Genomic DNA, 11,418 nt, shown 5'->3' with positions numbered 1-11,418 from the left:
GGATGATCTGTCCATTTGTGTAAGTGGGGTGTTAAAGTCACCTACTATTATTGTTTTAGTGTCAATTTCCCTTTTTATGGCTGTTAGCATTTGCCTATGTATTGAAGTGCTCCTATGTTGGGTGCATAGATATTTACTATTGTTATATCTTCTTCTTGGATTGATCCCTTGATCATTATATAGTGTCCTTCCTTGTCTCTTGTAATAGTCTTTATTTTAAAGTCTATTTTGTCTGATATGAGTATTGCTACTCCAGGTTTCTTTTGATTTCCATTTGCATGGAATATTTTTTCCATCCCCTCAATTTCAGCCTGTATGTGTCCCAAGGTCTGAAGTGGGTCTCTTGTAGACAGCATATATACAGGTCTTGTTTTTGTATCCATTCAGCCAGTCTGTGTCTTTTGGTTGGGGCATTTAATCCATTTATATTTAAGGTAATTTTTGATATTTATGTTCCTATTACCATTTTCTTAATTGTTTTGGGTTTGTTTTTGTAAGTCTTTTCCTTCTCTTGTGTTTCCTGCCTACAGAAGTTCCTTCAGATTTTTTTGTAAAGCTGGTTTGATGGTGCTGAATTCTCTCAACTTTTGCTTGTCTGTAAAACTTTTGATTTCTCCATTGAATCTGAATGAGATCCTTCCTGGGTAGAGTGATCTTGGTTGTAGGTTTTTCCCTTTCATCACTTTAAATATATCTTGCCAATCTCTTCTGGCCTGTAGAATTTCTGCTGAAAGATAAGCTGTTAACCTTATGGGGATTCCCTTGAATATTATTTATTGCTTTTCCCTTGCTGCTTTTAATATTTTTTCTTTGTGTTTAATTTTTGTTAGTGTGATTAACATGTGTCTTGGTGTGTTTCTCCATGGGTTTATCCTGTCTGGGACTCTCTGTGCTTCCTGGACTTGACTGACTATTTCCTTTCCCATGTTGAGGAAGTTTTTGACTATAATCTCTTCAAATATTTTCTCAGACCTGTTCTTTTTTTCTTCTTCTTCTTCTTCTGGGACGCCTATAATTCGAATGCTGGTGCGCTTAATATTGTCCCAGAACTCTCTGAGACTGTCCTCTGTTCTTTTCATTCTTTTTTCTTTATTCTGCTCTGTGCAGTTATTTCCACCATTCTGTCTTCAAGCTCACTTATCTGTTCTTCTGCCTCAGTTATTCTGCCATTGATTCCTTCTTGAGTGTTTTAAATTTCAGTTATTCTGTTGCTCATTACTGTTTGTTTGCTCTTTAGTTCTTCTAGGTTCTTGTTAAATGTTGCTTGTATTTTCTCCATTCTAGTTCCAAGATTTTGGATCATCTTTACTATCATCACTCTGAATTCTTTTTCAGGTAGTTTGCCTATTTCCTCTTCATTTATTTGGTCTTGTGGGCTTTTATCTTGCTCCTTTGCCTGCAAGATATTTTTCTGTCTTCTAATTTTGTCTAATTTACAGTATTTGAGGTCTCCTTTCCACAGGTTGCAGGGTCATATTTCCTCTTGCTTCTGATCTCTGCCCCCAGTGGTGAGGTTGGTCCAGTGGCTTGTGTAGGGTTCCTAGTGGGAGGGACTGGTGCCTGCGTTCTGGTGGGTGGAGCTGAGTCTGTTCCCTCTGATGAGCAGGGCCGTGTCAGGTGGTGTGTTTTGGGGTGTCTGTGAGCACAGTATGACTTTAGGTATTCTGTGTGCCGATGGCTGGGTTTGTGTTCCTGTCTTCTTTGTTGTTTGGTGTGAGCCACCCACCACTGGGAGCTGCTGGCAGCTGGGTGGAGCCGGGTCTTTGATTCAGATAGAGGCCTCTGTGAGAGCTCTCAGCGATTAAGCTTCCCTGGGGCCAGGAATTCTCTAGTGGTCCAGCCTTCTGGACTCAGTGCTCTCACCCCAGAGCCTCAGGCCCGACTTCCTGTGTCCCTTCTTGGTTGAGGGACAAAGACCCTGCAAGTCACTCATCCCAGCAATAAAGGGGATTACAAAAAAAAAAAAAAAGACTAACAAAACCCCAGACAAATGGTAAAAAGTACAATCAAACAAACAGAAACAGAAACAAGGAAGAACACACACACACAAAAGAAACAAAAACAGAACCAAATAAATCAAAAAGCGAGGGAACAACCCGGCAAAAAAAAGAACCCAAGAATGAAATCAAACATTTAAGAAGAGGGCTTCCCTGGGGGCACAGTGGTTGAGCATCCGCCTGCCGATGCAGGGGACATGGGTTTGTGTCCCGGTCCGGGAGGATCCCACATGCTACGGAGCGGCTAGGCCTGTGAGCCATGACCGCTGAGCCTGCGCGTCCGGAGCCTGTGCTCCGCAACCGGAGAGGCCAAAACAGTGAGAGGCCCGCGTACCACACACACACACAAAAACATTTAAGAAGAAAGCTGACAAAAACACAAAACCAAAGCAGTTGGTTAGTTAGTTTTTAGTTAAAGCAGAGTGCCAACTGAAGAATGAAACAAAGAAACAAAACAAACAGATAAAAATGATGAAAAAATAGAGAAGAAAAAGAGAAAGGGGAAAGAAGACATAACAACAGAAAAGCCACACAGAAATAGAAATATAAAAATAATAAAATAGAAAATATATTAAAGAAAAAGAAAAAAAAAAGACAAACAAAACCCCCAAGAAATGGTAAAAAAAAAAAAAATCAAACAAAACATTAGCAAGGAAACACACACTTACATAAAAGAAACAAAAACAGAGCAAAATTTAAAAAAAAGCAAGAGAACAACCAGACAAATAGAAGAACTCAAAAACAAAATCACTTAGGATTAAAACTAGCAAAACACATAACCTAAAAGCAAAACCAAAGCAGTGCGCCAACTGAAGAGTACAGCAAGGAAACGGAACAAACTGATAAAAGTGATTTAAAAATAGTAATAAGAATAAAAAGGGAAGAAACAGGACAACAGGAAAGCAAAGTAGAAATATGGAAATATATATAAAAAGAAAAATATATTAAAGAGAAAGAAGAACAAAAAATAAGGGAAAAGAACACAGAACAACAGAAAAGCAAAGTTAAAAAGAAATATATATAAAAAAATAAGTCATAAAAATGGCAATCCCAAAAGACTAAAATAAAATAAAACAAAACAACAAACAAAAAAAGAAAGAAAGGAGGGAAGAAAAAGAAACCAAAAAAAAAGCCAGAACCAATAACAGAAAGAATCAAAGCATAATAAAATTAATAGTAATAATTATGTTTCCCTGGGGTCTCTACTCTAAGTGTCCTTGCATACACTGTGAGCCACAGCTCACCTCCACCTCCCCAAGAGGCTCTCCTCTGCCTCTGGGCGGTCTCTGGACCTGCTGTGGGCCCTGTGTGGACTACGCAGACTCTGATCTGGCCCAATTCCTGTGTTTGCTTGCCCCCATAGTCCATAGTCGCCAGAGCTAGACCATTTTCATTTGTGGGAAGGCTCACTGTCTACTCAGATATTCCATAGACACAGGGTCTACCTAGCTCATCTTGGGGATTTAATCTGCAGCTTGTACAGCTGATGGAAAGCTTTTCTTTTTTTCTTTCTTTTTTGTGTTTCTTTTTTTTTTTTTTTGCGGTATGCGGGCCTCTCACTGCTGTGAGAGGTTACAGTTTGTTGTTGTGGCCTCTCCTGTTTTGGAGCACAGGCTCCGGACGTGCAGGCCCAGCAGCCATGGCTCACAGGCCCAGCCGCTCCACAGCATGTGGGATCTTCCCGGACCGGGGCATGAACCCGCGTTCCCTGCATCGGCAGGTGCACTCTCAACCATTGCGCCACCAGGGAAGCCCTGGAAAGCTTTTCAATCTTCTTCCTTAGTCGCCCTGTCCCTGGGGTTCAGCTTTGGTTTTATCCCCACTTCTGTGTGTGGTTCACCCACAGGAGTCTGGTCCTGAGGCTGCCTTGGAGCTCTTGGGTCTGCCCTTGCGAGGACCAGGTGCAGAGGTGGTATGACTGCTTGGATTGCGGGACCCCCGGCAGTGCCAAATGTGCAGGGAAGCCGTAGGCCACGGGTGTAAGAGATATGGCCCTAGTGAGGGCCTTTTCTGGCACCTGGAGTAAAGCACGTGAGGGTCAGCCCTGGCTGGGCTTTTTCTGGCGCCCGTCAGCCAGCGTGCAAGACCCAGCCCTGAGCGGGCTTCTTTTACTGTCATCAGCAGGCGCTGGCATGTGGGGTGAGAGAGGTTACAATAGTGGCTCCTCCCCCTGCTTGTGACTCAGCAATAGCGCCCTGCTTCCATGGCAGTCCAGTCTTCCTCCATAGGCATCCCTGCTGGATTTCCTCCCTCCCATCCCTTCAGTCCATCTCCCCACAATCAACAGAAGTTCTTGCTCTGGGCCTGTTCTCCAGTCCCCACACACCAGCTCCCAGCCCCCTTGCGCACCAGTGAACACTCGTCCCAATCTGGCACACATAGGGCCACGGTATGGACCATCTGTGTATTTCTCACTCTGTCCCGTCTGCCACAGATTGGACACTTTACTCTCTTCTGACAGCCTCAAATGCTTCTCTTCTGTCCCAGTTGATTTCCCCATCAGAGAGGGGTTTCCCCAAATTCAGGAATCTCTCCTCTGCTTCAGCTCCCCCACCTGGGGTGCAGGTCCCATCCTGCTTCCTCTCCTCCTCCTTCTCTCTTCTTTTTTCCGTCCTACCCAGTTATGCAGGGATCTTTATAGCCCTTTCCAGTGTCCAAGGTCTTCTGCTAGTTTTCAGCTGGTGTTCTGTGAGAATTGTTGCATCTATAGATGTATACCTGATGCATCCATGGAGAGAGATGAACGCCACATCCACCTGCTCCTCTGCCATCTTGAATCTCTCGAGAAGGTACTTCACTTATTTTCAGTTTTCATATTTCATTGAGTAGTAAAATTACAACCTTAGTAATGAATTTAAATTTCTGGCACACCCAATAACTCCCTTGGAAATAGTTGAAATGGGCTTCAATGCATTCATGGGTACAGATTGTGTAAAAAGAAAGGATGCACAGAGGAAAGGGGAGAAATAAAAGCTTGTTTCTGCAAAGCAAGATCTATTGTTGAGAAATAGTTAAGAAGCATTATACTGGTAGCTAGAACCCTTATTTAGAATTCTAATACAAAATCAAAATATCTACTTTTCTTCTTTAACTAAAACCTGAATGCTTCAATCTTTTGTTCCAACAAACTTCCACCCAACAATTCAATGTTTTATGTGGAAAAATTTTCCAATCCACTGTGTTGTTTGTTTTACCATTTTATTACCCAACGTCCAGTTTGCACAAAACATCTAGAAAATCCAAAATCATTTAAGAAATATAATCTCAAAGGTAAACATTGCCCAAAACAACAGGCTGCAATTTCTCCCAAATGTACAAATTTTATTTGTGATCTATCCTTCAGCTTGACAGGTCTTTATGAAGGGATTTTTTTCCTCCTTAAAAATTTCTGAAACAAGATTATTCTAATCAATTTCTATCTGTCAAGACCCTGTCATCCACACGGCTCAGAATAAAAGGGAGAAAAAAATAAAAATAAATAAAGTTATTAAAAAATAATTATTAAAAAAATTTAAAAAGTAATACAAAAAAGAAAGAAGAGAGCAACCAAACAAAATCACCATGATAACAAGTGCTAAAAACTATACTAAAAAAAAAAACCCAGCAACAACAGACAGACAGAACCCTAGGACAAATGGTAAAAGCGAAGCTATACAGACAAAATCACGCACAGAAGCATATACACATACACACTCACAAAAAGAGAAGAAGGAAAAAAAAAAATCATTGCTCCCAAAGTCCATTTCCCCAATTTGGGATGATTCGTTGTGTATTCAGGTATTCCACAGATGCAGGTACATCAAGTTGACTGTGGAGCTTTAATACGCTGCTCCTGAGGCTGCTGGGAGAGGTTTCCCTTTCTCTTCTTTGTTCTCACAGCTCCCGGGGCTCAGCTTTGGATTTGGCCCCGCCTCTGCGTGTAAGTCGCCGGAGCGCGTCTGTTGTTCGCTCAGAGAGGATGGGGTTAAAGGAGCCGCTGATTCGGGGGCTCTGGCTCCCTCAGGCCGCTGGCGGGGGGGGGGGGGGGGGGGGAGGGAAGGGCATGGAGTGCGGGGCGGGCCTGCGGCGGCAGAGGCCGGCGTGACGTTGCACCAGCCTGAGGCGCGCCGTGCGTTCTCCCGGGGAAGTTGTCCCTGGATCCCGGGACCCTGGCAGTGGCGGGCTGCACAGGCTCCCCGGAAGGGGGGTGTGGATAGTGACCTGTGCTCGCACACAGGCTTCTTGGTGGCGGCAGCAGCAGCCTCAGCGTCTCATGCTTGTCTCTGGGTCTCACTTAGGTGGTGCTCTGAATCCCTTCTCCTCGCGCACCCCGAAACAATGGTCTCTTGCCTCTCTGGCAGGTCCAGACTTTTCGCCGGACTCCCTCCCGGCCAGACGTGGCGCACTAGTTCCTGCAGGCTGTGTTCACGCCGCCAACCCCAGTCCTCTCCCTGCTCCGACCTAAGCCCGAGCCTCAGCTCCCAGCCCCGCCCGCGCCGGCGGGTGAGCAGACAAGCCTCTCGGCCTGATGAGTGCCGCTCGGCACCGATCCTCTGCGGGAATCTCTCCTCTTTGCCCTCCGCACCCCGGTTGCTGTGCTCTCCACCGCGGCTGCAAAGCTCCCCCCTCCGCCACCCGCAGTCTCCGCCCGCGAAGGGGCTTCCTAGTGTGTGGAAACTTTTCCTCCTTCACAGCTCCCTCCCTCTGGTGCAGGTACCGTCCCTATTCTTTTGTCTCTGTTTATTCTTTTTTCTTTTGCCCTACCCAGGTACGTGGGGGGTTTCTTGCCTTTTGGGAGGTCTGAGGTCTTCTGCCAGCGTTCAGTAGGTGTTCTGTAGGAGCTGTTCCACGTGTAGATGTATTTCTGATGTATTTGTGGGGAGGTAGGTGATCTCCGCGTCTTACTCTTCCGCCATCTTGAAGCTCCTCAATGTGTACTCCATAATATTGATCACCATCTAATATAATATATATTTTACTAATTGATTTTGATTATTGGTTATCTCTCCTAGCTAGGATACACATTCCACGAGGACAGAGGTTACAGCTTGTTGCTGTTGCTTAAATTGTAACAACAAACTGTAACAAATTTCTTAAATTTTCAGAGTGTATTTTTTTTCATTATTGATGTTGCAAAAGTTATATTTGAACACTTCCCTTAGGGAATTACCATTATTTAGTTTTTATAGTTTGACCATAGGTCCTTAAACTCAACGTGTGAGTGGGAATAAAACAAAATTGGGGTGGGCATTAATAGCGTAAAACGTTCACATTCACCTCAATCTCTGCCAGCTAACTACATGGCAAACAACCAGAAGCAAATTTTAATGCTTGTCTAATCTTTCTCAGACGTGTAGTAAGCACTTTATAATCAGTGCCTCATTTAAGCTTAACAGCATTCCTAGAAGGCAGGAATAATTGGAAGGAGCACAAACATAGGACGAGGCAAACTCTCTCATTGAGACACAGACACAGAACAGTCTAAGGCTTAAAGCAAAAGGAGGCAGGAAACAAGTTACCTTCACTGGTAAATCAAGGTTTTATAGGTCTAGAAGACTGAAGATAGAGGTAAACAAGCTGTAAAGAATAAATTCAAGATGTGTTATAAACTAACAGGAATATGACATATTTGAGAGAGAGCAGTTGGAGATACCTAAGAGGACAGGGTGCATGAAATAGGAACATAAAGGCGTAACCTAAGGGAGTGCCTAGGAAAAGGTCTAGGAAATCCTGGAGAAAGTAACATTATGAAGCAGCTGAGGTTGCTAAATAGGATGTATGAATTTCACTGATGGGAATCAAGGAAGAGATTTACAGCTGTGCACACACACAACACACACACACACACACACACACGCACGCACAAGTTTTTAGATACAATCCCAGTAAAGGCTTACCTAACAGAAAGACTAGGCATGTGCTTAGGGTACCACCAAGTTATTGCATTCAAATGCAATTGGAGAAAACTTTTTCATATTTTAAATGAGAACAAACCATTGAAGGAGTAATTGTTGGGAAATAACTCAGAATTTTGTTGAACTTCCTTATATTTTAAAGTTTACTATATTTTTATTTTGAATTATGTATATGAAAGAACAGCATGTCTTCAGATTTTGGAATACCCTGAAGGTCTCAATTCGATCCTATGTTCAACTCTTTTTTTTTTCCTATGTTCAACTCTTGCTACCATCCTTTTTCTATCTTCCATCACTCTGTAAGGACCAATAACTTTTAAGCCAGGTCAATTAAACAGTATTCCATAACATAGTCTTAAGAGGAAAAAAGTGACAGGGAAAACTGATAGTCTTTTAACCCCAAATCATAGCCTTCCAAATCATAGGAGCCTTCCTGAACGCACTGCGGCCCTCACTTTAATTGCTGTAATTCAGTTGCACGTTTTTACTTCCTTTCTCTGTTTAAGAAGAGGTCATAGCCCTTGCATTGACTGCATTTTCTCATTCCTTCCACATTTACTTCCCCTTCATGCTTACTTTCTCCTTCCCTCACTAACCCTAGAGACAGTAGCCAGGGAAGGAGGACTGGGGAAGGAAGAAGAGCATGGCAAGAGGTGAAAAATTCAACCACAAATTCTCCTGAATAATAAAACTCAGCATTTCCTCCCATGCTTAGTTTTGCTGATTCCAAAAGGGCTTACTCAGTAGTCCTGCTGACACACATTTTCTTCTGTCTCCCTTTGCTTTGCTCCTTGTTCTGCTTTCCTATATCTTTCTTAATTAGTTACTTATGTTTCTTCTTTATCAAATAATTTTGGACCTTGTGTGTGAATGTACATATTCTAAAGCCTTACGTAACTAAAATATTCTGCCGTCTTCACATGTGACAGATGACTTGATTGGGTAGAATTAATGGGACATAAACATTTTCTTTCAACAGTTCCTTATTCTCTATCCATTGCCATCTGTTGCAGAAGGTAAATCTGAGTCCAGTGTTGTTTTACTCCTTTGGATTATAGGTTATCTATTTTTCTCCTCAGAATTTAAGTAGAACGCCATCCTATGTATGGCTGTTTTTTGACATTTTCAGCTTATAGGATACTTTGAAAATTATAATACATTCCCATCATCCACAGGGATGTGGCCACACCCCAATTCATTTTCTATTCCGGATCAGTAATTAGAAGCATCAAAGTCTTAACAAGGACAAGTCATGATGGCAGCTAACTTCATTTCAGCTGAAGTTTAGATCTGAGCAGTTGATCTTGACAAATGTTTGTATGAGTAAAATCCTTTGGTCAATATTCACGTTTTACTAAATCCTATCTCTGTTTCTAGTTCATTTAACTGCCCATCACTAGACAAATACCAGAAATATTAGGAGAAAAGGGAGGAGGCTGATTATGTCACCCTTACACAGATTAAGATGTTTGATCTTGGACATATTGTTCAAGACTCTTATTTTATTCTTATGGGCTCCTGATAGCTTGTGGGACTGGAAATGTACTTACACGTTCTGGACAGTCCTAACATCCTGAGATCAAGGATGCATGGTGTTCATACATGTTTTTTCTAGTTCTTTCAGACACCATCAGGTAAGTCATTGTTGATTAAATACAAAAACATAAAATGTGGAGTAGACACTATATTGTATTGAGTGTGGTTGGGTGAAAGGAAAAGCAAATTGTGAACATAAACTGCTTTCTCACAAAGAACTCTTAAGAGGGAAAAGCTGAAATTTCAAGTCTTAACTGAAGAATATTGCAGAACTCAGATATCAAATACTGAGGAATGTCAGGCACTAACGTGAAATCTGAGCTACCAGGGATAAAATCGGAGTCCGGATTTAGAGCAAAGGGTTTATATTACGGGAAACATGGAGAAAGAGCAAGGAAAGATTGAGAGCAAGAAGAAAGGTCAGTGTCGGATTATCCATGACATATTCAATAGCTGCTGTGTACAAAAAGTGTAGTTGTGTTTGACTAGCTTAAAGAACAAATGCAAGGCTAAGAAATGATCATTTTCAAGGGGATAGTGAACACGGAGGGGCATCCATAACGTAACTTGGTAGAGAAAAACAATTTATACTCAACATGGGTGTAATCTAGGCCAGCTGTAAACCGTAAAAGTGTGATATTAGGTAGGTTAGCCATAGCAGTTGTTGGATGGAGTAGAGAGAAAGATAAGCAGTCTGTGGCTGGTGACAAAATGGTACAAAGACAACATATTGCTTTTGTCTCATAAATATCTGTTGGAAGGCAGGACCCCCAGTTTTGAAGCACTCATTGATTTGGAGAGGAAGTGAAGACAGTAAGTGAAGCACAAGTGGATCATCTGGAACAAATGACTGGAACTGGTACATGACAAAAACTATCACAAGGACGAACAATAGCAGACGTCCATTTACTAGAATTGAGGGAAAAGAAAATCAGTGTATGATGGAATGAAAGCCAACTGTTTGTCAATAAGCAGCCTGTAATGAACTGTTTATACACAACAAGCATCACATTATGCCACCATCCACACTTTATACGTTCAGTGTAAATGGCGGGTTTGCAAATGTGAAGCTTAAATTTATACTTGATGTGCTAGAACATTAGGGAAAATAATCTGAGAAAAAGGACATATTGAGTTAATTAAGGTGAAGAGCACAAAGGAGGCAGAACACATTGCATTCTGGGGATTTGAGGAAAAAATATGTATGAAGGGCAAAGAAATTTCCAGAAAAGTTGAAAAATAATAGTTGAAGAATTTGAAACCAAGGGAGTCCTGGCACTCTATCACAAAGGATAATTAGGTCTAGATGGCCATTCTCCATAAAGGGCAAAAGAAGACTAGACAATTAATGCGAGCCCAGTCTAATTCACTACTAGTATAACCTTATATATCTATCCCCTTTTAAACAAATTCTGACAAAAGTTATACTTTCTTAGTAAAGATACATATTTCTTATTCACTTAACATAATGTGTGTGTTACAATCATCAAAAATATTTGTGAATGTTATTGTCTAATGATATATTTCAAAAAATACCAAAATCGTTATTCACAAATTAATGTTTCCCTCTAATATAATCCAGAAAATATTTTTATTTTATTCAATATTTTTCAGCTTTATTGGGATATAATTGACATATATCCCTGTGTAAATTTAAGGTATACAGCATAATGGTTTGAATTACATATATTGTGAAAGGATTCCCACAATAAATTGAGTTAGCATCCATTATCTCATACAGATATGATTAAAAAATTGGAAAATGAAAACATTGTTTTCCTTGTGATGAGAACTCTCAGGCTTTTCTGTGTTAACCACTTTCAGACATGGCGTCATCAGTGTTAACCGTAGTCATCCTGCTGTACGTTACATCCCTAGTTCTTACCTATCTTATAACTGAAAATTTGTACCTTTTGACCACTTTCCTCCAAAAAATATTTTAAAATTATGTATCACAATGTCTAAATTCATGCAACCTAAATCAAGTTATA

The 11,418-nt window shown here is 41.3% G+C and overlaps 1 long non-coding RNA gene across 1 annotated transcript in view; it reads left to right on the top strand.

The window, feature by feature from the left end:
* Positions 1 to 9,726: 9,726 nt before the first annotated feature.
* The window catches only part of LOC137202744 (uncharacterized), a 31,369-nt gene continuing 29,677 nt past the window's right edge, over positions 9,727 to 11,418 (top strand). Inside the window, exon 1 of the long non-coding RNA XR_010932769.1 lies at positions 9,727 to 9,846. This is a non-coding gene — a long non-coding RNA (uncharacterized lncRNA). The remainder of the gene's footprint in view (positions 9,847 to 11,418) is intronic.

The sequence above is a fragment of the Pseudorca crassidens genome, chromosome 11, assembly GCF_039906515.1.
Source record: "Pseudorca crassidens isolate mPseCra1 chromosome 11, mPseCra1.hap1, whole genome shotgun sequence".
In the NCBI taxonomy this organism is placed as follows: domain Eukaryota; kingdom Metazoa; phylum Chordata; class Mammalia; order Artiodactyla; family Delphinidae; genus Pseudorca; species Pseudorca crassidens.
This window is presented reverse-complemented; position numbering and strand designations above follow the sequence as displayed.